This window comes from Trichosurus vulpecula, chromosome 9 (assembly GCF_011100635.1).
Source record: "Trichosurus vulpecula isolate mTriVul1 chromosome 9, mTriVul1.pri, whole genome shotgun sequence".
Taxonomy (NCBI): Eukaryota; Metazoa; Chordata; class Mammalia; order Diprotodontia; family Phalangeridae; genus Trichosurus; species Trichosurus vulpecula.
In genome coordinates, this window is record NC_050581.1 from 107,530,712 (window position 1) to 107,556,217 (window position 25,506).

At 35.3% G+C, this 25,506-nt stretch overlaps 1 pseudogene; it reads right to left on the bottom strand.

Annotated features, from left to right (window-relative positions):
- Positions 1–24,334: 24,334 nt before the first annotated feature.
- LOC118831970 lies at positions 24,335–24,914 on the bottom strand (annotated as a pseudogene).
- Between the last annotated feature and the right edge of the window lie 592 nt (positions 24,915–25,506).

The following is a 25,506-nucleotide window of genomic DNA, read 5'->3' on the forward strand; positions in this document are numbered from 1 at the left end:
CCAAAAAAAGAAATAGAAAAAAAAAAAGAGAGAGCAGATAGTTTCCTTCAGTCTGCATTCAGACTCCATAGTTCTTTATCTGGATGTAGATAGCTCTTTCCATCACGAGACCTTTGGAGCCGTCTTTGAACCTTGTATTGCTGAGAAGAGCCAAGTCTATCAAAGTTAGTCATCACAGAATCAATAGATCTGTGGTTGTGTCCAGTGTTCTTAGGGTTCTGCTCTGCTCACTCAGCATCATATCATGTAGTTCTTTCCAGGTTATTATAAAGTCCATATCTTCCCCATTTCTTATAGGACAATAGTATTCCATTACATTCATATACCACAACTTGTTTAGCCATTCCCCAATTGATGGGCATCCCCTTGATTTCCAATTCTTTGCTACCACAAAAAGAGCTGGTATAAATACTTTTTATACATATGGGTCCCTTTCCCCCTTGTGTGATCTCTTTGGGATATAGCCCTAGAAGTGGTATTTCTGGGTCAAAGGGTATGCACATTTTTGTAGCCCTTTGAGTATAGTTCCAAATTGCTCTCCAGAATGGCTGGATCAGTTCACAACTCCACCAACAATCTAACAATGTTCCAATTTTCCCACATCCTCTCTAGCATTTATCATTTTCCTGTTTCATCATGTTAGCCAATCTGACAGGAGAGATGGGATACCTCAGAGTTGTTTTGATTTGCATTTCTCTTCTCAATAGTGATTTAGAGCATTTCTTCATATGACTATAGATACCTTTAATTTCTTCCTCTGAAAATTGCCTGTTTATATCCTTTGACCATTTCTCAATTGGGTAATGACTTATATTCTTATAAATTTGGCTCAGTTCCCTGTGTATTTTAGAGATAAGGCCTTTATCAGAGACATTAGTTGTAAAGATTTCCTCCCAATTTTCTGCTTCCCTCTTAGTCTTTGTTGCATTGGCTTTGTTTATACAAAAAACATTTCAATTTAACATAATCAAAATTATCCATTTTGCATTTTGTAATGCTCTCTATCTCTTGCTTCATGAATTCTTCCCTTTCCCATAAATCTGATAGGTAAACTATTCCTTGTTCTCCCAAATCACAGTATCAGCCTTTATTCCTAAATCATGAACCCATTTTGAATTTATTTTGGTATATGGTATATGATATTGGTCTATGCCCAGTTTCTTCCATAGCATTTCCCAATTTCCTAGCAGTTTTTGTGAAATAGTGAGTTCTTAGCCCAGAAGCTGGATTCTTTGGGTTTATCATAGATCAGATTGCTATAGTTATTGACTACTGTGTACTTAACCAATTCCACTGATCTACCACTCTGTTTCTTACCCAGTACCGAGTAGTTTTGAGGAATGCTGCTTTACAGTACACTTTAATATCTGGTATGGCTAGGCCACCTTCACTAGCATTTCTTTTCAGTAAGTCCCTTGATATTCTCAATCTTTTGTACTTCCACATGAATTTTGTTAAAATAATTTTTGGTAGTTCAATTGGTACAGCACTGGATAAGTCTTTTAAGAGCTTGGTGGAGGATACATTGCCATAGGAAAATACTTGAAGGAAGGAAACCAACCAGTGCTACTGAAAAAAAATGCATGCCTGAGGTGATAAGGGCCCAGATCAGGGTAGGGGCAGTGTTAGAGGAGAGAAAGGAGCAAATAAAACAAATGTTATGAAGGTAGAAAGTAAAGGACTCGTCAACTTCAAACTGAAGTCACTCATAGCTATTATCTATGAGGAGGTGCTCCAACTAATTGATATCCGAATTCCCAAACCTTTATACCCATTTCTTTTTTGTTTCTTCTTTCACTGCTAATCAGACTTCATAAACGTTGCTTTACTGAGAAAGAAAAACAAAACCAGTTTTACCCTTCCTAGAATAATTAATTTTCAAGTCATTTCATAGTGATCTTGGTGTTGTATATCTTTCCTTCTCTTAATCCTGAATGCTGACATTAGTGATAAGATTTAATTCCAGAAACAAGAGTAATTTTTCCTTATTAGAGATAATAATTACTAATAATTATATGGCACTTTAAAAACTGCAAGGTACCTTACATAAATTATTATATTTGAAAGTTACAATAAGATTATAAAGTAGGTTTACCCCTGTACTCCACAACTTTGCAGATGAGGAAACTAATACTAAAGGACATTAAGTGATTTGTCCAAGGCAACAGGTCTAAGCAGTACTTGAAGTTATATGTAATTTTAGGTCTCCCTATCTTGAATTCAAGTGCTCTATCTGCCACATCAACTAGTTGAGTTGATATGGCAGTATGTATGGGTCTGTTATTCTTACAAAGTATAATTATCCCTTACACATTACAGGGTACCACTGCCATCTGGAAAATCCTTGTAAATGTTTTGGTCCCCCCTTTGTACCAGAAAAGAAGTCTGAATTATCATGGCATTAAAAGATAATATATGTTCATATAATACAATAATATGCATATGTATCTCTGAGTTTCTAGACATTTTCTGTTCCATCTGCTGGCCTTCATGTGTCACCTACAGCTTCTGCAAAGCTCCCCTAAAATTCCTCTTTAATTTCTTGTGCCAGCTCATGATATATTGAAACCACTATGGGAAAAGTCTCAGAGTGATAACACTAATTTTGACTGCCTTGATGTAGTCTTTATTTACATAAAGACGATTTTCTGATTGAATAATAGACTAACAAAATTCATCTCTTCAAGCACTAGCCAGAGCTTGTTTTTTTCTACTCAAATAACATCTGTTGCTTGACAATTTTTCTCTACACACTCAGCCATTAACCTAGTTTGTGCTTCTGTCACTTCTTGCATGGGCTATTTCAATAGGTTTCTATTTGTACCCTTTGCCTCAGAACTTTCCTCTCTAATCTATACTGCTGCTTCTTCTTCATCATTATCATCACTGACAAATGAATGTGTATATTTGAGGTTTGTAAAGCACCTTGCATGTCACCTCATTTGATGCCCACAACAACCCTGTGACATAGGTACTATTATGATTCCCAATTTAAAAATGAACTGTGGCTAATAGTATTTAAGTGACTTGCCCTGAGTCACATAGCTGGTGTCTGAGGCAGGATTTGAACTCACCTCTTCCTAACTACAAGTTAGTTTGATTGAACTAAGCAAGAACTTATTAAGTTCCTACTATGTACTAGGTACTATGCAAGGAACCAGGGTTATGATGACAAAAATGAAATAGTGACTGTTTTCTAGTAGCTGATAGTCTACTGGGGAAACAACCTAGACACTAGTTACTTTGTGTAATATAGATGAACTCAGCTCTAGATGTAGAATAAGCAAGCTCCAGAAATGATTGATAATGCTTTATAGAAGTGGTGGAAAAAGCTAGACTAGAAAGTTTGTGGCTCTGAGCTAGTTTGATGAAAGAGCTCAAACTAGCTTTCCTGTATGGAATACACCCTTCCTTGTGATTTAGTCATTCTTTACATCTGCTGTTAATCTTATAGCCGTAACAGAAACATAGCCAGAAATTACAAATTTATTATATTCTTTAAATGTTCCAAATTCTTTCCTCTCTTGCTGATTAATTAGCATCACTTAATTATTTGCAGCTAAGCACTTGAGGAATAAAGAATTCTTCAAGCTAATTATCCAAGTGAAACTATACAATTTGTGGGGAAGGGCCCATTGAACTTGAGCACACATGTTATAAACCAAAATGAATTTTTTTGTTGTTCTTCTCTTCCTCCTCCTTCTTCCTCTTTTCTTATCCCTTCATTTTCCCCTTCCCCTTCTCCTCTCTTTTCTTGTTCTCCTACTTCTCCTTTTTCTCCTCCTCCTTCTCCTCCTGCTTTCCCTTCTTCTTCTAAGGGAGATTAAGGAAAAATTGGGAGCAATGCAACAAAATTATCAAAAGAAAACTATGAACTTGATAAAATGAACACAACAAATGCTCAAGAAAATAATTCTTAAAGAACAGAATTGGTCATCAATAATGATAAAAAAGGCACAAAAATTCACTATAAAAAATAACTACTTAAAAAGTAAAATTGGCCAAATGGAAAAGGAGAGACAAAAAGATCACTGAAGAAAATAATTCCTTTAGAATTAGGCAAATGGAAGCTAACCACTCTATGAGACATTAAGAAACAAAGTCAAAAGTATTGGGAAAAAAAGAAAAAAAAATGTGAAATAACTTATTAGAAAAACAACTCAACTGGAAAGTAGATCAAAAAGAGATAATTTGAGAATTATTGGAATACCTAAAGGTTATGATCAAAAAAGAGCCTCAACATCACATTTAAAGAAGTTATCAATGAAAACTGTCCTGACATCCTAGGAGCAGAGAATAAAATAGAAATGGAAAGAACCCACTAATCATCTCCTAAATGAGACCTCAAAATGAAAATGAAATTTTCATTGAATATTATAGCCATGAATATTATAGCCAAATTTCAGGAGAGAATATTATGAGCAGCCAGAAGAAACAATCCAAATATCATAGAGTCATAGGATCACAAAAGATTTAACAGCTTCCATATTAAAAGGAGTGGAGGGTTTGGAATATGATTTTCTGGAAGGCAAAGGAACTAGGATTATAACCAAGAATCACCGATCCAGCAAACCAGTATAATTCTTCAGAGGGAAAATGGTCATTTAATAAAGTAGCAGACTTTCAAGCATTACAGATGAAAAACAGAGGACATGAGTCTGATTCTATTATCATATCTCAAAGAAACTGCTTGGCTTTATTAAGAAAATATCACACATTGTTTTATTACCAGGAGTCCATCTTTCTGATATCTACTTTCAAAAATCTGTTTTTAACTTGAAGGAATCCTATGGAAAGAGAATTTTGTTTGATTTTTTAAAGAGAAAAATGAAACTTTTAACTGTTGAGTTGAGAATGCTTAAACATAAGTCTAATGTTAAAACTTTTTTTGAACATGGATTTTAAAGATCTACTTAGCTGTGCTGCATGGAATAGAGAACTATACATTGACAGAAAACTCAGGATTGATCTCTGGTTATTCTACTTACTAGCTCATTATTAGTTATGTGTTCACATTATTTGATTTCTCTTAGCCTGTTTGCTCTTTCAATAAATGGGACCAATTATGCTTAAGTGACTTTAAAGAGTTGTGAGGCTTAATGAGACAATGTATGTAAGGTACCCTGTTACCAGAAATGCTATAAAGTGGTGAGTTATCATTACTATTGTTATGTTTAGCTTATCATCTAAAGGACTTTTCAGTCACTTCACATTCCTGTTCCTTAGCTTTAGTTGAGACCTTTGAAGCTGGAAGACAATTTTATTCATCTTACAGACAACTTGTAACAGTTCCTCATACCATTTCCTCCTGATTCTGTTCACTTTCTTCTGTAAGTGTGAGATACAAAAATGGGAAGGTAAGTTAGAACCAAAAAGTAATGCATGAGGAAAAATCTGGGAATGAAGAAGTAGTATCTTAAAATAAAACCATAAAGGTAGGTTGGAGCCATGTTGTGGAAGACCTCTAATTCCATACTAAGAAGTTTGTACTTGTCAAATATTATAGATTCTTTATGTTCTTTTTCTTTCTCATTTTTCCCTTTTGCTACATTCCCATGTCCATCATCATAGTTCAGATTTGTTTTTTTAGTATTTACCCAGATTACATGTTTTTTTTTTTCTTATTGGTCTGCCTTCTATAAAACTCCTTCTCTTTCAATCAATCCTATTTGTTATTAACAATCCTTCCTTAAAAATGGCTATGTTTTATTCTCAATAAAAATTTTAATGTTTCCTTCATCACCTGCTGAGTAAAATCCAAACTCATAAGGTTAGAATAGCACCTTTCCACCTCATCTCAAACCCTGTGATCTGTTCCAGCCCATGTTCATAGAATCATAGAATCTAATACTGAAAGTGATCTCTAGAAGAATATCATCTAGTACAAGCACCACATCATGCAGGTGAGGAATCAGGATCAGAAAAGAAAAAAAATGATGTGCCCACAGTCATACAGTTAATAGGCAGAAGGGTCAGTGTTCAGAACAAGGCTGTTTTACTCCAAATCCAATGCTTTTGACCACATTACAATTATCTCTCACCTAACTATAGTTTTAACCTCTTATCCTTTTCATAGTCTCTGTACTTAAGATAAAAGAGACTACCGCTTGTTCCCTGTCAAAATATTGTTTAACTTCTGTTGAATTTCCTTTTGAAAATTTACCGATTCTTTAAGCACAGATTAAGTGAAAGTCTCTTTGATTACTCCAGAAATAATATTTACCTATTCTGAAAACTTATATTACCATCCATCTTTCTTGTGTAATTATAATAATAATCAAATTTATATTGCTGTCATCTGTGCACATGTTTTATTTTCCTTATTTGCTTCTTGAATGCAGGGATTGGATACCACACATCTTTTCATCTTCTTTGATGTCTAACACAACTTTCATCTACTGTGTGTTTAATAAATATTTATTTGAGTTAAATTCATCATAGATATACAAGTTAATCATGTGGCAGAAATAATCAGCTTAAATTTCAGGTATTCATGTTCAACTTAAAATATCAACTATTTCAATCTCTAATTTTTTCTATAACAAAGCACTATAGCTTAGAAAGTAAAAATGTGTCAAATTACTCAATATTACCTGTATCATTTCAATTATGTTCTACTTTCACTTTGATGCAGGAACTGTCCCCAGTGGCACAGATAGAATTTGAAAGTAAAATTAGAAATAGAAGCAACTTATGGGGCTTTTGTGAGAAGAAAGCTCTTGTTGCCATTCCTACCATCAGGACGAGTTGAAACAGCAAAGGAAGAAGTATAAATTGAGAGAATCCATTTGTTTTTAGAATGATGGTGTGATCCAGTATTTGGAGAGAAAAGAGTAATATAAGTAAAGAGTGGTGTAAAGGCATCATTAAGTGTATTGGACAGTGTCAGAATAATGACTAAAACAATGTGGATAGATAAGGAAAATGCTGAAGAATTAATCCAGTGATTAGAGAGGAGAGTGACTGTCAGTGCATGCCAAGGAAATTCAACTCAACAAACACTTTTTAAAGCATCTTCAATACATAAGATCCAGTGTTAGTGACCCAAAAATCCTCATGTCAAATAAATAGCATTCTATTGGCCAATCCAATGTCTATTTAAAAAAATTAGATTTAGGATTTCAGCATTGTAGGAAGTTTCCAATGAGAAATGCACTTTGTTGATGCAAATTGGCATCTTTTCAGAGACCTATAATCTTAGAGTAACCTATTCTAAGCTTCCTCTTTTCACAAATAAAAAGTAGAGGGCAAGTGACTTACAGATTAGTACACGGGTCTATGGTACATCAAGAAGTAAATAAATTAGTTAATGCCAAGAAAGAGGGAGAAGTGAAGGATTTACAGAGAAAGTGACAAATGAAATAAGCCTTGAAGATTAAGGAAAGTATGAAACTGATGACTCCCTGGCTTTGGTTGAGGTGGAGTCTGTGACCAGTGAATGACAGTTTTAGGACATCCTACTTTCTCACCCTGTGCAATTTTTGTTCATGCCTACCCATAAAACCTTCATAGAAGATCTACCCAATATGTTAGGCCTTTCAGTTTCCTACAGCCATTAGAACAATACTTGGGCTATACATCTGCAATTCCTTTCCTATCACTACAGGGATGTCCTACCTCCTTCCCTTCCTCTCCCCTCCCCTACCCTTTCCTCTCCTCCTCTCTGAAGGTGCACTTCAATGGCCAAAGGCTGCCTCCTTTAGTTTGGGTTTACTGGCTAGATTTCTTTCTCAAAAACCAAGCCCTAAACCTACCTCACGGTGGAGCTCATAGATTGAACAATAGGTCCCTACCCTCTTAGCACAGAGTGAATGAAAATACTAAATTATAACTGTTTCTCTTTTTGCCAGGAACCCTGAGGGTCTTCCCCTCCCAATTTGATTTTTTTTTGAGTTTCTGATTAAAGGGACCATCCATTGATTAACTTCTTAAAGAGGCCTATTTACTGAATGAACATTACCTCACTCACAGTGAGCACATGAAAATGTCTTAGCCTAAAAGGGCCAGCCTCCCAATAATCCTGGGCCGTCCCCAGTCATCCTGTTGAACATCAGGCCACTAAACCCAGATGGCTCTGGAGGAGAAAGTGAGGCTGGTGACTTTGCACAGCCCTCCCTCCCTCAAATCAAAGTTGACTAGAAGTCATGTCATCATTTCCCTGATGTCATGGTCCTCTTCAAGACTGAAGAACAAACACAACAACAACCTCCTTCCCCTTTCATAGGTCTCCTTGCTGAGGTCTTTCAATTTTTGCATACAAGTTTTATTTGGTAACGTGTTGTACCATGTACTACAATCACCATATCCCTTTCAATTAACTTCATCACTTATAACTTAACTGATTTTTCAGTAACTAACATGTGCCTTAATTTGTCACATATCTCTTTTAAAAGAACTTTCTGTTAGAAAGGTGGGCTTTACGACATAGTCCAGCTTGAAATTGTTAAAATATTATGAAATTATCCAAATAAAATATAATATGGCCTGTTTTTTTTTTCTTCCCAATACTTAACCAAAGTCCATGTGAACTAACTGAATCAGCGGTCTGTCCAACTGCAAAGCTTAATCTGGGCATAATTTATTTGTGTTTTATGGTGTGTATGTTTCTATGTATATGTGGGTGGGGATTATTGAGAGAGAAAGAAACAGATGAAGACAGAGACAGAGGGACAGAGATAGAGGCAGAGGAACAGAGAAAAAATGAGTGTGTGTGTGTGTGTGTGTGTGTGTGTGCGTGTGTGTGTGCGTGCGTGTTCCCTGTGAAGTTTGTTAAGCAGATCTTCTTTCAATGGTTATAGATTTCTATAAGGAGACCCTAGAGTATTCTGTGGTGTGATGAAATCAGTAAAATGTGTCCATTTGCTGATTTTTTTTCTCATGCCAATAGTATAGATTCTCAATACAATATAACGTTGTACAATGTTACAATTTTCACATCTCAAAGGAATCCAGGATTTAAGGTACTGCTAGAGCAAGGATGTGCAACCCTAGGCTTTTATTGAAACAATAGACAATATATTTTGATTTGCCATTTTAGTGAGAGCTCTGCAGTAGCTCATCTTCATTTACTAAAGCATTTATGTAAATTTCTACACATGTAGGTGGGCTGCTGGCTGAATTTTGAACAGCCCTGTGCTAGAGCAATAAGCCCTGGCAGAGGGGGCCATAGTAGTAAAGGCCCAAGCAGGAGAAACAGTAAACTGAAATTCTTTTGAATGTGATTCATTCATTTCAGCTGAGAGATCTTTAGCAGCTGGAAGGGGAAAGATGATCAAAGGTTGGTGAGTCCAGAACAAAGGAAATACATTAATTAAAGCTATGTCTTGGGAACTAGAGCTCAACTAATAATAAAAGACACTCGGGTGAAAGAAGATAAATCTTTTGAAAAGAAGGCAAGAAGTTGAACTGAAGGGCAAGGATGCTGGAGCTTTAATGAGGAGGCACAATTGCCATCTTCAGTGGTTCTGTGACTGGAGGCACCTTTGTAAATTCTAAGCTATACCTGGATGGGGTTACATGGAGTTGATACACTCTAGAATGTGAAACAGGGAAGGAGGTTACGGCTGAGGAATTCCTGTAAGGGCCAGAATTTCCACACCCAAAAGCAGGGCAGATTAACTATTGGCTGCAAAAGACGGAGAGACAGCATTTGAAGCATAAGAGTAGCCAAAACCAGAATTATCTCAAGGTCTGAGAGATGCTGAGGACAAGTGTTCTGGGGTTTAGATTCCAAGCATTATTTATCAGGTAAGCAATAGAACACTGAGACAGACAAAGTTATTTCAATCAACTGAAGTCTTGAGCTCTCGGAGCCTGTATTTTTATATCTGACCAGGTAATTCTATTCTTCATTTTCTTTTGATAATATTTTCCCTGGAAAATTTCTAAAACTGAGATTTTCATTGTACTCTATGAGAGAGAGAGAGAGAGAGAGAGAGAGAGAGAGAGAGAGAGAGAGAGAGAGAGAGAGAGAGAGAGAGAGAGAGAGAGAGAGAGAGAGAGATTGGGAACCAGGCAGCCTCACACCCTTGAGATTTTCAATTAGAAAGAACTTATCAGGTCATAGTACAGATGAGCCAAAATATTCTCATTGCGGGGGAGGACAGGTGAGAAAATATATTTTAAATGAGTCTTTGTGTACCCAACTGACTATAATGCACTTTGATATAGAAAATAATATGAAGCAAAGAAAGGATGAAAATCAAATACAAGCTACAGTTAAATTCTGAGTTTTGATCATATTTATCAGTGGTTCCAAACTCAAATAGAAATGTGGGCTATAAAACTGGACATAATCATCCCTCCAAGGGTATATTGACTAGGAAAACAACATATTAGCATGATCTGTATTAATGTATTTTATTTATTTTGTTAAATATTCTCAAATACATTTTAATCTAGTTCTGGTTACACTCAGGGGTATTGCAGGTCAGCCATACATATATGACATCTCTGATGTAGATCATTCTTTAGATACTTCATTTTGGAAACTTCGTTGGGAATAGCATCTAAGGTCATTTCATAGATTATCAATTAAACAACTAAAAGTAGGTATAATTAATATTTTATTATTAAAGAAATTGGCACTTGATTGGTAGTTACCCAGCTACATATTCTTGACTAGTTTGTCCAAAATAACCTCTGCCAAAAATTGGTCCAGCCTATGGTGTTATAAGATCAACATTTAACTTCTACACGGATAATGCACAGAACCAGCAGTGTGCTGAAACCAGCTCATATCATTTAGTGAGAGCCATTTGTCAGATTTTCAGTGGGAATATTTACGCACTGGAAATTGGCAAATAATGCAAACCAAGGCTTGATTTTTTTGTTTATTTTCTAGACTTAAGAGATGGATGGGAAAATGCTGAAAATGCAGTTTAAATTTTAAAATGTATGTATGTGTGTATGTGTGTGTTTGTAATTTCCTCCACCCCCACAGAAATTTGGTTGTTAAAAATTACCACTGTACAGAACCCTTAGAAAATTCAGAGAGTGTGCTTTAATAGGAGGGCTTGCTATTAATTTAGCCTATTTGGGTGTCCAGCCATGAACTATGGGCATGATTCCAGAACAGAACCAGGAATTAAATGAGTCAGGTTCAAGTTTTTGCCTTACCTCTATCTGCATGACTCTTTGGGTTTCATTACACAAAGGAAGAGGTTGAAAGAGATACACTATTAAAGATTCTTTCAGACTGAAAATGATGTGATATTTCTCTATTATTTCTGTGGTTAGATGCCAAAATGTATCCAAAATGCAGCCTGGGTTTCTACTTTATAATCACATCTACTCGGTCTGTTAGAGGCAATATTTACCCAATTCCTTTTACCTCTTGCAGTCCAGTTAGCAAGTGAATCCATCCTTTTTCAGCCTGAATGCCTTTCAGGTTTTAAGCATATTCACTGGCATCTGTTCAATTGATCCATCCAACCCCAAAGATATGATGAAATTGTACCAGTCTTATCCACTAACTTAAAAAATCTTAGGGGATGCAATCCTGCAAGAAATTTCCTTGGGAAAAAAGAAGTTAGATTTGATCAATGTTAGTGATTGTTAAGAGAGTAACCCATTAAAAACAAATTTAAAAAAAATAGATTTCTGCTGCTGTCCTGCATGACTGGCTGGTTAAAGCTTGGAAAGCCTTCTACAACTCCCTATGTTAAGACTTAATACAATTAACTTTAAATAGGAAAAATAATAAAATAGCTATTAAAGGCACATGCTTAGCAATAAATTACCCTCCTCCCCACCTCTTCTTACCTACCTAGAGATTACAGCGTCTGTTGAGCAAAACCAGCTTACATTTTAAAGCATTTATTACTTTGAGCTTTGACTCAGTGAAGCAATTCTGAGAAGATATCACATGAGAAATATGGTATGAAGTATCATATAATTATAAGAAACTGAAGCAAAAAGAAGAAGACAGTTATCAAATCCTGTATGTTCATTTATGTGTCCACAAAATAGAACTGAAAAAGATCAAAGGAGCTTCATGGCTCATAACTCAAGTTAGTTCAGTAAGCATGCATTAAGTACACACTCTGTGCCAGGTACTGAACTAAACACTGAGAATGCAGGGACAAAAATGAAAGGGTCCTTGCACTTAAACAGCTTTGGTTGTTGTTGAAGGTGATAAAACAACATCATAGCTTTGTAGTCACCAAAGATAGCCTTGATGTTTAGTTCCATATATATGATCATTGCATAAAGGTTCTTCACTAACCAATTGATCTGTGAGCTCATTCATGTGGATAGTCCCTCTAATGTTGTGATATTCACCTATCCATATCCTGTCATCTTTTTTTTTTGATGCAATTGAGGTTAAGTGATTTGCATAGGTTTCACACAGCTAGTGTCTGAGGTTGGATTTGAACTCAGCTCTTCCTGATTCCAGGGCTGATGCTTTATCCACTATGCCACCTAGCTGTCCCTATCCTGTAATCGTTTATGATTCTTTCATACCATCCTCCTAAAAAGCTTCAGCAAGGACATATTGAGAGATAATCAGCCAATTTATACTTTTTAAGGGAATAATTTAATCAGTTATCAATTAAAATATTTATTGAATACCTGTATGTGCCTGTAATTGTGTTAGATACTAGGAATCTATAAAGATAAAAATGAAATAATCCTTATCATCAAGGAATAGTCTATTAGGAGACAAAATACGTAAATGTAATGGCAATGCAAATTTGAAGATCTTTCCCACCCATTAATAGGCCCATATGACCTGCTTATGTCACAGGAAACCTAAGTCACATGTGGTGGGAGGAGCTTGCTGAAGGAGTGGAACTGGAAGGGTGGAGCAGGAAATGCTTAAAGTAAGTTAGAACAATAAGAGGAGAAGGACACAGGGAAGGAGTGAGCTAGGATTTGTGAGTATTTCTGGGAAGGCCCCAGCATGGGGAAAGGCTAAGTGAGGCTCCATGATCTGATATTGTGTCTTAAGTTCCTTTCTGCTATGATGAAGTGAGCTTGCTGGTTTTGGGATTTGGTTGATGCTTGGATGGGTTGGATTTACTGGTTTTGGGATTTGTTTCTCTGGTGTCTGAATAAATGTTTTACTTCTACCTTCTATATGGAGAGTTTCTTATATTTTATGATACAGGAAAACACAGGCATATTCATAATTATCGTCAATGTCATGATTATTGCCTTGCTGATACAGTAAGGAGATGTTGATGTAAGAAATACACACACACACATACACACACACACACACACACACATATATACATGTATACACATAGATATATACATATATATATATATATATAAATATACACATATATGTGTTCAACACAAGGCAATTTTTGGAGGGAGGTACCATCAGGTTGGAGTATCATGAAAGCCTTTACATAGGGGGAGTCATTTCAGCTGAGCTTTGAGGTAAACTAGAGTTTCTGAGAAGTAGAGATGATGAGAGAGAACATTCTAGACAAAGTAGCGCAGTAGAAAAAGGAGATTCAATGTTGTTTGTGAGAAACAGGAAAAAAGTAATTTGGTTGGGACAAAGTACACAAAGAGGAATCATATATAACCAAAGCAACAAAAAATTCATTTTAAAGTGTGGATAAATGTGTTATCGGATATTATTACACTCAAAAAGCAAACAAACAAACAAGAAAGGCTTGTCATGCTATTTGCTGCTCACTTCAGCTTATTTAAAAAATCTGTTAAAAGCCAAGGAGAGAAAATTCATTACTCATTTCATATTCAAAAGGACATAAATACCAGATGAACATTGGAACGTCATAGAAAGACAGTCCTAATTTATTAAAATTCATTTCAATAGCGATTTTACAGATTTTATTGTCCTAGAAAAGGTGGGAAACCAAGTAGAGGGATATGGATCTGGGCCTCAGCCTGGACTATGATTTCATTTGTTTAAGGAACTCCAAAAGAAGAAACTCCCTCTAACAACCAATGCAGGCCACTACCTTCTCTGCAACATTATTGTTATTATTATTATTATTTATTGAATTGACAATAATACCGAGAGGCTAAGTGATTAGAGCAGAGTGAGACATTGTATGAGGCAGAGGCAGGAGTTGAAACCAGGTTTTCTTGGTTTCAAGGCCTATTTTCTATCCATTATGCCAGGCTGCTTTTACTAACCTTCCCTCCACCAATTTTATAGCTTTCTTCCAACTTACTGACCTTTCACCTCGCCTGTCCCTTCCCCACACTATGATTCAATAAAATTGGCCTCCTTACTGTTCCTTGAACAAGAGGCTCCATCTTAGACTCCCAGGCTATGGGCATTTTCACTGGCTATCCCCCATGCATGGAATGTTCTCTCTTTTCATCTCTGCCTCCTTTTCTCCTTGGCTTCTGTCAAGTTCCAGCTAAAACCATATCTTCTAAAGGAAGCCTTTCCCATTCTCTCTTAATTCAATCGCCCTCCCTCTGGTGATTATCTCTAATTTATCCAGTATTTAGCTTATTTGTACGTAGTTATTTGCACATTGTCTCCCTCATTAGGTTGTGAACTCCTCATGACCAGAAACTGTCTTTTTCCTTTTTTTGTATCCCAGCACTTAGCACAATGCCTAGCACTTAGTAGCTGCTTAACAAATATTTAGTGACTAAATAAATATTCTTCAACTGATGATATAAATCAAGTTAAAGGCAGTAAAAAAAATTAAGTTCAAAAACCCATTTTAATTGCAGTTGGGGAGAGTGAGAATTTTATACCAGTTGAAATCTAAATTTGATTTGCTTCTATGTCAAAAGAAATCTATTTCTATATTGCTAGAAGTTGGAATGATATAAAAAAATTGCCTATTGAGAAAAGAACTAGAAATGGGGGTGTGATACACAGTGAGAGGGAGGGAAGGTTGAGGGAAAGCCTTAGTTGTGCCAAGGTTGTCACAGAATACAATTTATAAAGGTAAGAGTATAGGGCTTTGGTTCCATTATATTTTTTGGAGATTTAATAGGAAACATTGACAAGAACTCCAAAATGAAAAGTCCCATGTGATTTTATTATTTGCATCACTGGGAAGAAACATTATACCAACAACATCACAGATTTATTTGAAGTAAAGAACCATTGAAGAAAAAGAAGGCAATATTTAGATATTCTGTTCCAGGATTCGCTAATTTTGTCAGTATGCAAATCATATTTCAACTGTAAACTGAATCTCAGTCTAAGTTTTTTTTTTTATTTTTATTTTTAATAATTAGATTAGTAATACATCTAAGTCTGTTACAATCTGTGCTACTTATTTGTTCTCTAACTTTGGGCCTTGAGTATTTAATTTCTCTGGATGTTAATTTGCAAGCCATAAAGTGAGTTGCCAGTTAAGGTTCTGTCTGGTTAGTGGTGCACTGACAAGGGTTTGGTGAAGTCATTTAAGCTATATGGATATTTTGTCTCTAGATGGATGGTCATCTTTCTTCAGTGGGGTACTGTGATGGGTTGTGCAAAATTTTTATGAAGTTTCAAGGCAAGATTCATGATTACACTTAACTTTAGAAATTGGATATTTCCATTGAGGAAACATATTTTTTTGAAAGTGGTATGTAATTTTGTAACTTATTTTTTGGAACAAACACACACACACACACACAGAGACACAGACACAGACACAGACATAGACATGGACACACACACAATCCATTTCTGGATTGAGGATTGAGTGGTTTCAACTCCATTAACATTATGCCATTCCCCCAAGATAAGCTCCTCACCTGAAATCTCATTGTAGAGACTGATCCAGTTTTCTTCCTCAATACCTCAGCACCTTCAGCTGCCTCTACCCTCTTATTTAAGGACTGGAGGGTAGAGCAATAAGCTCCTCCCAAAGACTGAGAACTTTCCAGATACACTCTTCATTTTTTCATCAGGCATTCTAATTTTAATTCCAGGAACATCATGCCTTTTGGCACATTCCCTGCCCCCTTTTCAGCTTTACTTTGTGTATTATCTTCTCCAATTAGATTATCAGCTCCCTGAGGTCAGGAACTGTTTTTCTTTGGCATTCACACTGCTTGACATGTAGTAGGTACTTAATATATGTTGTTCAGCTTCTCTTTATTGTCTCAAAACAGTTGGGGATATGTCCAATAAAGTAAAAGAACAATTGCAATTAAAAGAGGGGAAAAGATCATCTACATGAGGAAACTTCCACAGGAAAAATAATTGAAAAAAATCACAAAGAAGAGAAGTTCCTAGTATTGTAAAGAAATACTATGGATTAAAAGAATGCTTGGAGAGATTTTCAACAACAACAAAAAAAATAACAAAAAAATATAACTAGAACACAAGAAAAGAGAATGGCTGTCTATAGACTTCCCAAAAATAATTGCATGGTTTGAAAATTTTCAAGTATGATTTCTACAATAATCAGTACCCCCCCTCACTCTCACTAATTATTGTAGAATTTGTATATGTGTGTGTATGTGTATATATGTATGTGTATATGTATATATGCATATATTATGTGTGTATGCATGTAAAGGTATTAATACATATATGTCTATATATCTAAATATAGATATACACACAGACATGTGCATGTATATACACATATACATACATATGCACACATATGTATGTATATACATGTGTGTATGAAAACACACACATATATGGGACTAATTCCTCTTCTAAATTCATTTACAATTTATGAGTGGATTATCTTACATTTGCAGGCTGATATTTTATTAGTCCCTCAGAACCAACATATCCAAGAAGAGAACCCATTATTTTTACCCCCAAACCCAACACTCTCCCTAAATTTCTCATTTTTGTGCAGACTAAAGCTGTCATTTCAGTATTTCAAATTCACAGTCTTAGAGTCATGGGATCATAGATTCAAGGTTGGGAGTCATCTAAGAAGTCATCAAATCTAATCCCTTTATTTTACAGATAAGGAAATTGAGACACAGAGAAATTAAGTGACTTGCTCAGGGCCACAAAGATATTAAGTGTCTGAAGTGAGATTTAAACCCAATTCTTAATGTCCTGTCAACTCTACCACACAGCCTCTCATTCTCAAATTCTAACACCCATCCTCCACCACATCCAATACTTTGCCCAAATAATTTGATTTTGAAGAAGATTTCATTATTATTTTGTTATTTATATCATTATAGTATCCCATGTATCCCTACCCCTACCCTTATCTAACAGCCATTCCATATGACAGATTTTTTTTTTTTAGAAAAGAAAAATAGTCATTAAAACTGAACAATATATTGAAAAAGTCCAAAAAACATTTGCAGTGTGTAATAACTGTGGAAGATCTAACCTTTCCAGGGGCCTTTCCAGACACATCCAGTTTTGTGCCCCACCTACTGCAATGAAAATTATATTAAATTGTTTCCTTACGTATGTACAAATTATTTCTTTCAGTAGAATAAAAGGTCCTCGATATTACAGATTGTGTTGTTTTATAGCTGAATCCCCAACATCTAACATAAACCATGGCACTGATTATTTCTTAATAAATACTCATGGAATTTAGTTGAATTGAATCTTTCCTTCAGTTTTCAAATTCTGCCTTTTGTGTTTAGTTTGTGCTTATTTTTGGATTATTATATATATTTGAATTATTATGGATCAGCTGCATGATCAACTCATTAGTACTATTTTTTTCTCTTTTCTTAATGTAGAATATTCAGAGATAAACACCTTACTCAATACAACTTTATCAGTGTCGAATATTTTTCACATATAAAATTAATTTTCTTTAATATAAGCATTCATTGTTTCTTTTATTCATTCTTTTGGCTATTATTAGTTAGTGTGAATCTAGATCTACATCTTTTATTCATATTTCCTTTATTCATTATGCTTTTATTGTCATGTTATATAATGACTGTGTTTAATATTTCTGACAGCATTTTTTTTAGTTGCTTGTGATTTTTTTTAATATTCCATTAATGCTGAAAGATAAGTACACTTTCTAAAAATTCATTTTTAATATTCATTATAGGCTTATGAAAGCTACTATTTCTCTCCCCCATCCCATTCTGTTCAGATCCAAAGATTCTTTTGAGCTATATTTCTGTATAATTTTTGAGTTTGAAAAAATGCTAAGTAACTTAAATTCAATTAGCCTTCTATATAAGTACTACTTTTATTTCATTTAGCAATTCTGTTAAGTATTTAAATACTATGCCCTTGGGCATATGTACATTTGTTATTATTATTATTATTATTGTTTGATTATCTGTGATGACCATGAGTGATATTGTCTCTTTCCTTATCTCTGTTGATGGGATATATTTTTGCAGATACCTTATCCAAAATGTGGCTTGAAGCCCTTGTTTTCTTTTGGTTTCAATAGAATCATAATAATTTTTATTCTCTCACTTCACTTCAGTTCCATTTATGTCTTTCTGTTTTAATTGTATTTTTTTTCATCAAATTGATTGATTCTCTAACTCTTCTGCTTTATCAGAAAGTTTAATCAGACTACTATGCCATACTACATTTGTTGTTTATTTTTACTTTCGAGTTAAAAAAAATCCCAAAGGTACCTTTTTTAGGTTCCTATTGTGACTATTTATTAATATTAACATTACTCCAAACATTTATATAGTGGTTTCTCTAGCCACTAAGCACTTTACAATTATTCTTTTGTTTAATACTCACAACAGTCTTGGGAGGTATTGTTATTTGCTTTGTGTAGATAAGGAAACTGAGAGAAATGGAGATTAATTAACTAGCCCAGGTTCACACAACAAATAAGTGTCTGAGGCTACATTTGAAGAGTTTTTTTTTTGTTTGTTTTCACTTATGATGGTACTGGAAAGGTTCCTGGTGTTTCCCCCTAGCTTTTGGTTTTTAGTTAGTTTTGATTATTATATTGAACAAACCTCCTTCATTTCTATGTTTTTTTTTCTACTTTACTTTTTTAACATATGTAGTTTTATGTTGTTGAAGGAATTTTTTCTGCATCAAATCATGTGCAATAAAATGACATAATTGTATTGGTTTTGTTTTTAATGTGACCTGCTATATTTGTGGTGTTGTTTCTGTATTCCTCTTATAAATCTAAGCTGGCCATATTGAATTATTTATGGAATATGTTATTATAGCATCTCTACTAATATTTTATTCAATATTTATATATCAATATTCATTAATGAGAGTGGGCTATATCATATATCATATTTTACTACTTTTTCTCTGCTTTGGATATTAGGATCATATTTGGCTCATGAAAAAAGTTTGTTAAGGAGATTTTAAATCATATTTTTGCACAAAAAAGTTCTTTGCATGTTTAATAAAACTTATATGAGAATATAGTTGGGTTTTTTATGCCCTCCTCTTTGGACATTATATTTTTGACATTTCAATTTCTATTTCTGAGTTTAGGCTGCTTAGAGTCTCTCTGTGAGCATTATTCTGTCATTAATCTTCTTTCCCTTTATGTTTTAAGTTTTATTGACATGTAATTGCTTATAAGCATTTCTGGAAATTTCCTTACTTTCCTCTTCGTTCTATTGTTACCATTTGCACTGTTGATTTTATAATTGTTCTTTTTTTAAGTTTTACCCTGTGGTTTTATTTATATCAATTTTTTTAAAGTTTTGTTTTCTATTTTTCTACATTTTTATTTTAAGAATTTTTTTAATTTATTCTAAGTTTCTTTAGTTGTCACTACATATATGTATATACACATATATATATACACATATATACAAACACATATATATTTGTATATGTGTATGTGTGTGTGAGTGTGTGTATGTGTATGTACAATGCTGTAGCAGTAAGCAACCTAGCATAACCAGGATGATCTGCTAGCACAGGTTCTGTGATCTGTTTTTAAGGGAAAAACTGCTCAAAAAGGAGTAAACAATCCTACTTTTAATTACGTTCACTAGTTCAGGGGAAAAGCCAGCACCCTGAATGTCAGGGAATATACAGAGAAAATACAAGGAGAGAACCAAAGGAGCCTGAACCAAAGCAATATTGCTATACAGTTTACATATACCACTTGATGGAGAGAGCCTTTACATCTGAGCAGTGGAGAGTCTGAACATATGGCTACTCAGAGTCTTGACCAGGGAATCAAAAGATCTTTCTCATAATTGAACCCCCAAAGCAAAATAGGCTCAGAGCCAGAAGGCATCACAACCCTTGTGACTCAGTGCCTAATTAGCTTAGTACCAAAAGGTGTGAAAGCCTGCCTACAAGCAAGCCTCCCTCTAAGCAAGCTCCTCCTTAGGCAAGTCCTTCCCCCAATGTGCCCCAGGTAAGGCCTATTAATGGGCTGGGAAAATCTTACTATTTCATTAACATTACAGATGCACACTCAGTACATTGAACTCTTTCATCTTTCTTTTCTTGATATAAGTGTATGGAAATGTAATTTTTTTTCCATTAGCACTGATTTGACTAAAGTACTTCGATAATGTTATTTTTTGGTTGTTACAATTATTTTGACATAATAATGATGATAACAGAAAGGAAAATGGCACTGAATGACATATGAGTCATACATCATTAAACATGGTGATTATAATCTTTTGTAATTTTTTTAACTTTATTGTTACAATGAAGGCATCTCTGTTGGTAGTGGGTGAATCATTTAGAATTGGCAAAAAAAAAGCATAAGTAAAACATAAAACATCATAAATTGGAACCTGATTATGGAGGACTATATATGCCAACCTAAGGGGTTTTAGTTTTAGAATTGATAGGGAGGCCTTGACATTCCTACATAATGCCAGGTGCTCAGTCATAGGCAGCTAGGTGTTGATGGGCCTGGAGTCAAAAAGTCCTGAGTTTGTATTTCACCTAAGACACTTAATGGTTCTGTGACCCTAGGCAAGTCACTTAATCTCTATTTGCCTCAGTTTCCTTATCTGCAAAATGGGTATAATCTTGGCATCCATCTCCCAGGGTGTATATAAGGATCAAATGAGATAATTGGTTTTGTTTGTTTTTGTTTTTTGAGGGGAAGACTGATTAACAAAACTTATAGAAAATGAATGCATCCAAAAAGGTTTCTAGATACACTTTTTGACAAGGACATAAACATAGGAGAGACATTTTGACAGTAGTTGCTACATTAAGCCCAGGTTTTTTTTTTTTTTTTAGTGTGTTTGTTTCTCCCCAAACATCTGATCTCATTGAGAAGAAAGTAAAAGAGAAAGAGAGGGAGGTGAAAGGAGCAAAACAGGGAAAGAGTATTAGAGATTAAATTATTGAAAGTATATATGGACAAGTTGGCATTGCAAAAAACAAAAAAAAAAAAAAAAACAACCAGACCTAGCTCTGTCCCCAATCAAGGTATCACAAAATATAGCCCCAGTTCTAATGAGGTCAGGCAATAGAAGAATATTGCTCTGATAAGCAAATGTTTTTCCTTAATGCCTAGACTAGCTTCAATTTTGAAAAAAATATCTAATTAGCCAACTCCCATCCCAACAGCCAGTGCTTAGATTGTGTCTTCTCTTTGAAATTCTTGTCTTATTGGTCTTTAGAATCCCTCAACATGGTTCCTGAAATACCAGTTCATAGTGAACTAGTTTCCCAAAATATAGGGTAGGAATGGGTAGAGAATGAACCCAACTTAAGTGAGTTCTATTGGTATACACTTTACTGGTATGCCACCCTTCTGCTCTAAATATCCCCAAAGAGGCTTGTAGTTTACAGCCTAAAATGACAACTCAAGGACTAGGGGAACAGTCAAAACAGAATAAACGGATTCATAGCTAGAAGGGCTAGGACATCTACTCCAACTCCCTTACATTGCAGCCGCAATGGACACATGGGGAATTTGCTGGTTTAGGATGACTAGGCAAATACTCAGTAAACAACACTGAAGCACAAATCACAGGGCAAGGCAGAGGCTTTGGCTAGCCTTCAAACCAACTTCTGCTTAGATGTGAAACCAGACATGTAGAAATGCCCACCAGGAGAGAGCACCTTGTGCCAATCCGGGCTCAAGGACCATGCCCTACTTCCAAAAGACTGACAGTGGACAGTATCTCCTTGGCTTTGTATACTCCTGAGACTTGAATCTTGGGATGAGTTTAAGTCAGGCATGGAAATGAAATTGTGGTACAGTGAGGAATAAGCTATTAGCCACTTCTTTAACCCTAGATGACACACTCTGGAGCTCAATATCTATGAGATGAAAAAAAAGTGGAGGAGTAGCGAAAAGAGTAAAAGGATGGCTGAGGAATATGCTTCTAATGATGCACTCAGCACCCAAACCCCTTAATGGTCCTAGGTCTGAATTTAACACAGAGAGTTTTCTGACTGTTAAAGAGGCTACAAAAGTAACCACAATAGCTTATGTCCATAACACAAAACGACCCTAAGACTTTACCAGAATTGAGGAGATAGGGAAACAGTACCCCAGCACAAAGAAAAAACCATCAACAAAAGACCATTTGACCAATGTTGGAATAAATGACTAGAGGGAGGGGGCAAGGAGAGCAGGACCACAGAAAATAGGCCACATGTCTATGCCCTGACTTACACTGTTTTTTACTAAAAAGTAAACCTAAAAATTTTATAAGACTCTCCTGTGAGAAAGATTTCCCCCATACAAATAGAAACTTAGGATGAACACTTCCAATTTTCATTTAATCTGATGGACTAGAGTAGCCTAAGCCATAAGACTTCCACTTCTTTTCAGATATTGACATTGTCCATCATCATTTTCAGAACACTTAACACTAACAGTAACCCCCAAATCAACTTTTGTTTTCTACATATTTATAATGATTAAAAGGAGGGAAGGGAATGGTAGGGGGAAGACTTTCCAACTGAGGGTCTCCCTTACATATCTTAAGTACTTTGCCCTTTCTAGAAGTGGTAGCTGATTTGGGACTTCATCCCAGAACACAGGAGGGTTGAGAAGAAGGAAATGTTCATTAGCTAGGCCATCCCTCCTCTACGACTTGGCAGAGCTGAGAAGTTTCTAGTTCTCTGGACAAAAACTTGAGTGCTAGACCAAACTGAAGGGAGGCATGAAAGAAACTCCAAAACAAATTTGAAGCAATACTAAAAAAGGATTATTTAGAATAGACACATTTTAGTAAATATAGCAAAAGCATACCCAACTTAGCCAGAGAAGAGGGAAAAAGTAAAAGAAAAAAAAAAGATCAGTGGAATCAGCCTAAATCCTTACTGCTGCTTTTTGGTATTTCTGAAAGCTGTAACTTACAGATGGGAGAGGCCAGGAATAGTCACTTTTTCACCCACCCACCCCATCCAAGTAATCATACCATCTTAATGCTACTGATATGTCAACAATCTAAATGACAAAATGGCTTAAAGCAGACACTCCCTTGAACTCCATTACTGCACAGGTTTGGTTTTCTTTCTTTTTTTTTTTTAAATGGTGGGGGGAGACAATTAGAAAATATCTGATCTATTACTACCAGACTCCTGGGGATATAGGTCTTCCAAAGTAATGTCTTGCTTTGGGCTCTTAAGTATGTTTGAAATCCAGAAATTTTGAATGGTGTCAGGAATGATTTTTAAAAGTGTAATGTTGTTTATTTTGCTTCAAAAGACGTTTCAGTATTCTAAACATACAAAAAAAGTTCCAAATTGTGTTTAAGAACTGCCTTTTTTTTTCCTTGCATCACTGACCTGGCTTTCTGTTTGATTGACACGAGGCACAACTCTACAGTTTCAATTTAAAACTGCTGGACTTCAACTAAAAAGAAAACCAAAAATCCAGACACTTTTTCATGTGAGCTGACCCCCCCCACCTCCTGTGACATATAAGAATGGTAGCTGGGTGCTATTTCACTATATATACAGAAAGACAACTTTTAATTTAAATAGACACCCACTGCAGTGTATCTGAGATCTACCCTCACAGTACAGGCTTTGGGTTGCAGCCCCTTAGGAAAGGCAGATGAGCCTCATGGCCCCTTCAAGCCTGGATCCCAAGAATCGGTCTAGAAGGGTGGGGGATTTTGTTGTTTTTTTTTTTTTTCCAAACTCAGTTTATAACCCAGAGTTTTCTAGCCAATGACCGTGTAATTAAACATGACTTTTTGAATTAAAAAGAAAATGCCGGTAAACATTTGTAAATATTTTTTGTTTTACACCAACAACAAAAGTGCACAGAGTGAGGAGAATACTAGAATGCCTTTTCATTTCTAAAAATGTTTAGAAATATGTACAACTTTGTTATATTTTCTGGATGCTTCAAGATATCCTTAGCTACTTCTTGAAATCTGGTTACAATGTCTATCTAAAAGCATTTATGAGAAGCTGTGTGATCAGAAGCCCAATCCTAATGAGGGCAATTGACACCATCACAAACCAGAGGTGTTTCATTTAAAGGTGTTTCCTCTACTCTATGTTATTCACATCGAAAGAGAATACGGTACAGGTTCATTCATCACCTTCATCCTCCTCCTCTTCCTATTCCTTACCTTCCTCTACATTTTTCCTGGTCATTTTAGCCTCCCCCCAACCCCTTGCCTCATTGAACTTCTCATCTTATGTAAAATCTGTGACATCCTTCTCATATTTCTCCTTCAGTTTAGCTGCCTTATTATTATAAGGTTTCTTCTCATTATCACTCAGGTTGTTCCATATTTTTTCAAGCTTCTTTGACATATCTCCAATGGATATTCCAGAGTTAATAGACTTGATCTTATGATGAAATTGTGAACAGAAAAGGAAGAAGCCAGATGATGACCTTTTAGGTTCACTAGGATCCTTCTTTTTGCTGGTCCATAGTCTTTCATTTCTCTATCATACCATTCTTTATCAGCTTTTGTCATCTCATAGAACTTGGATTACTCTTTCCCCAACATAGTCTTCTAACTCTTGCTGGACTTTTAGAAAACTCTGCAAAATTAACAGGAATCTCTAGATTCTTCCTCTTATGCTCTTCCCAGCAAGTTTGCACAACGAAAGCATAAGCAGACATCTTGCCCTTTGGTTTCTTGGGGTCACCCTTAGCCATCGTGAACTCTTTATTGATCACTGGTCTCTCAAATGAGATAATTGTAAAGCACTTAGAACAGGGCCTGGTCCAGGTAACATGATAAGAATACCATTTTTTTAGTGGTATTTAATAGCACAAGGGTAGAAGGGGATAAGGTAGGTGACTTTTGTGACTAAGCATTGAGGATTAACATGATGTGAATGGCAATAAGACAAGAAAACTAGAAATTAACAGGTTCAAGAAAGTATATAGTTAAACCAGCAACTTTAAAATCAAAGTTTTGAAGCAAAGAAAGTTTGGTGACATGTTGAACAAATGAGGGAGTTATCTTTGGGGAGCAACTAGAATTTACAGGGAAGTTAAAAATATTGTGCAGAGTGGAATAAAGGGAGAAGTAGGGAAAAAATGAATCATAAAGGGATATTTCAGAATTCAAGATCAGTTACAGGAAACCATGAAAAGAATGGACCGTGTGAAAATCTGTGCTGATAGCTGAGGTGGAATACCTTTGGAGGACAGGTAATTGGGGCTGGAGAAATTAATAAACTGGGATATTAGGCCATCTAAGAGAATATCAATATCAATAATTATATTGAAGTCTCCATGTAAG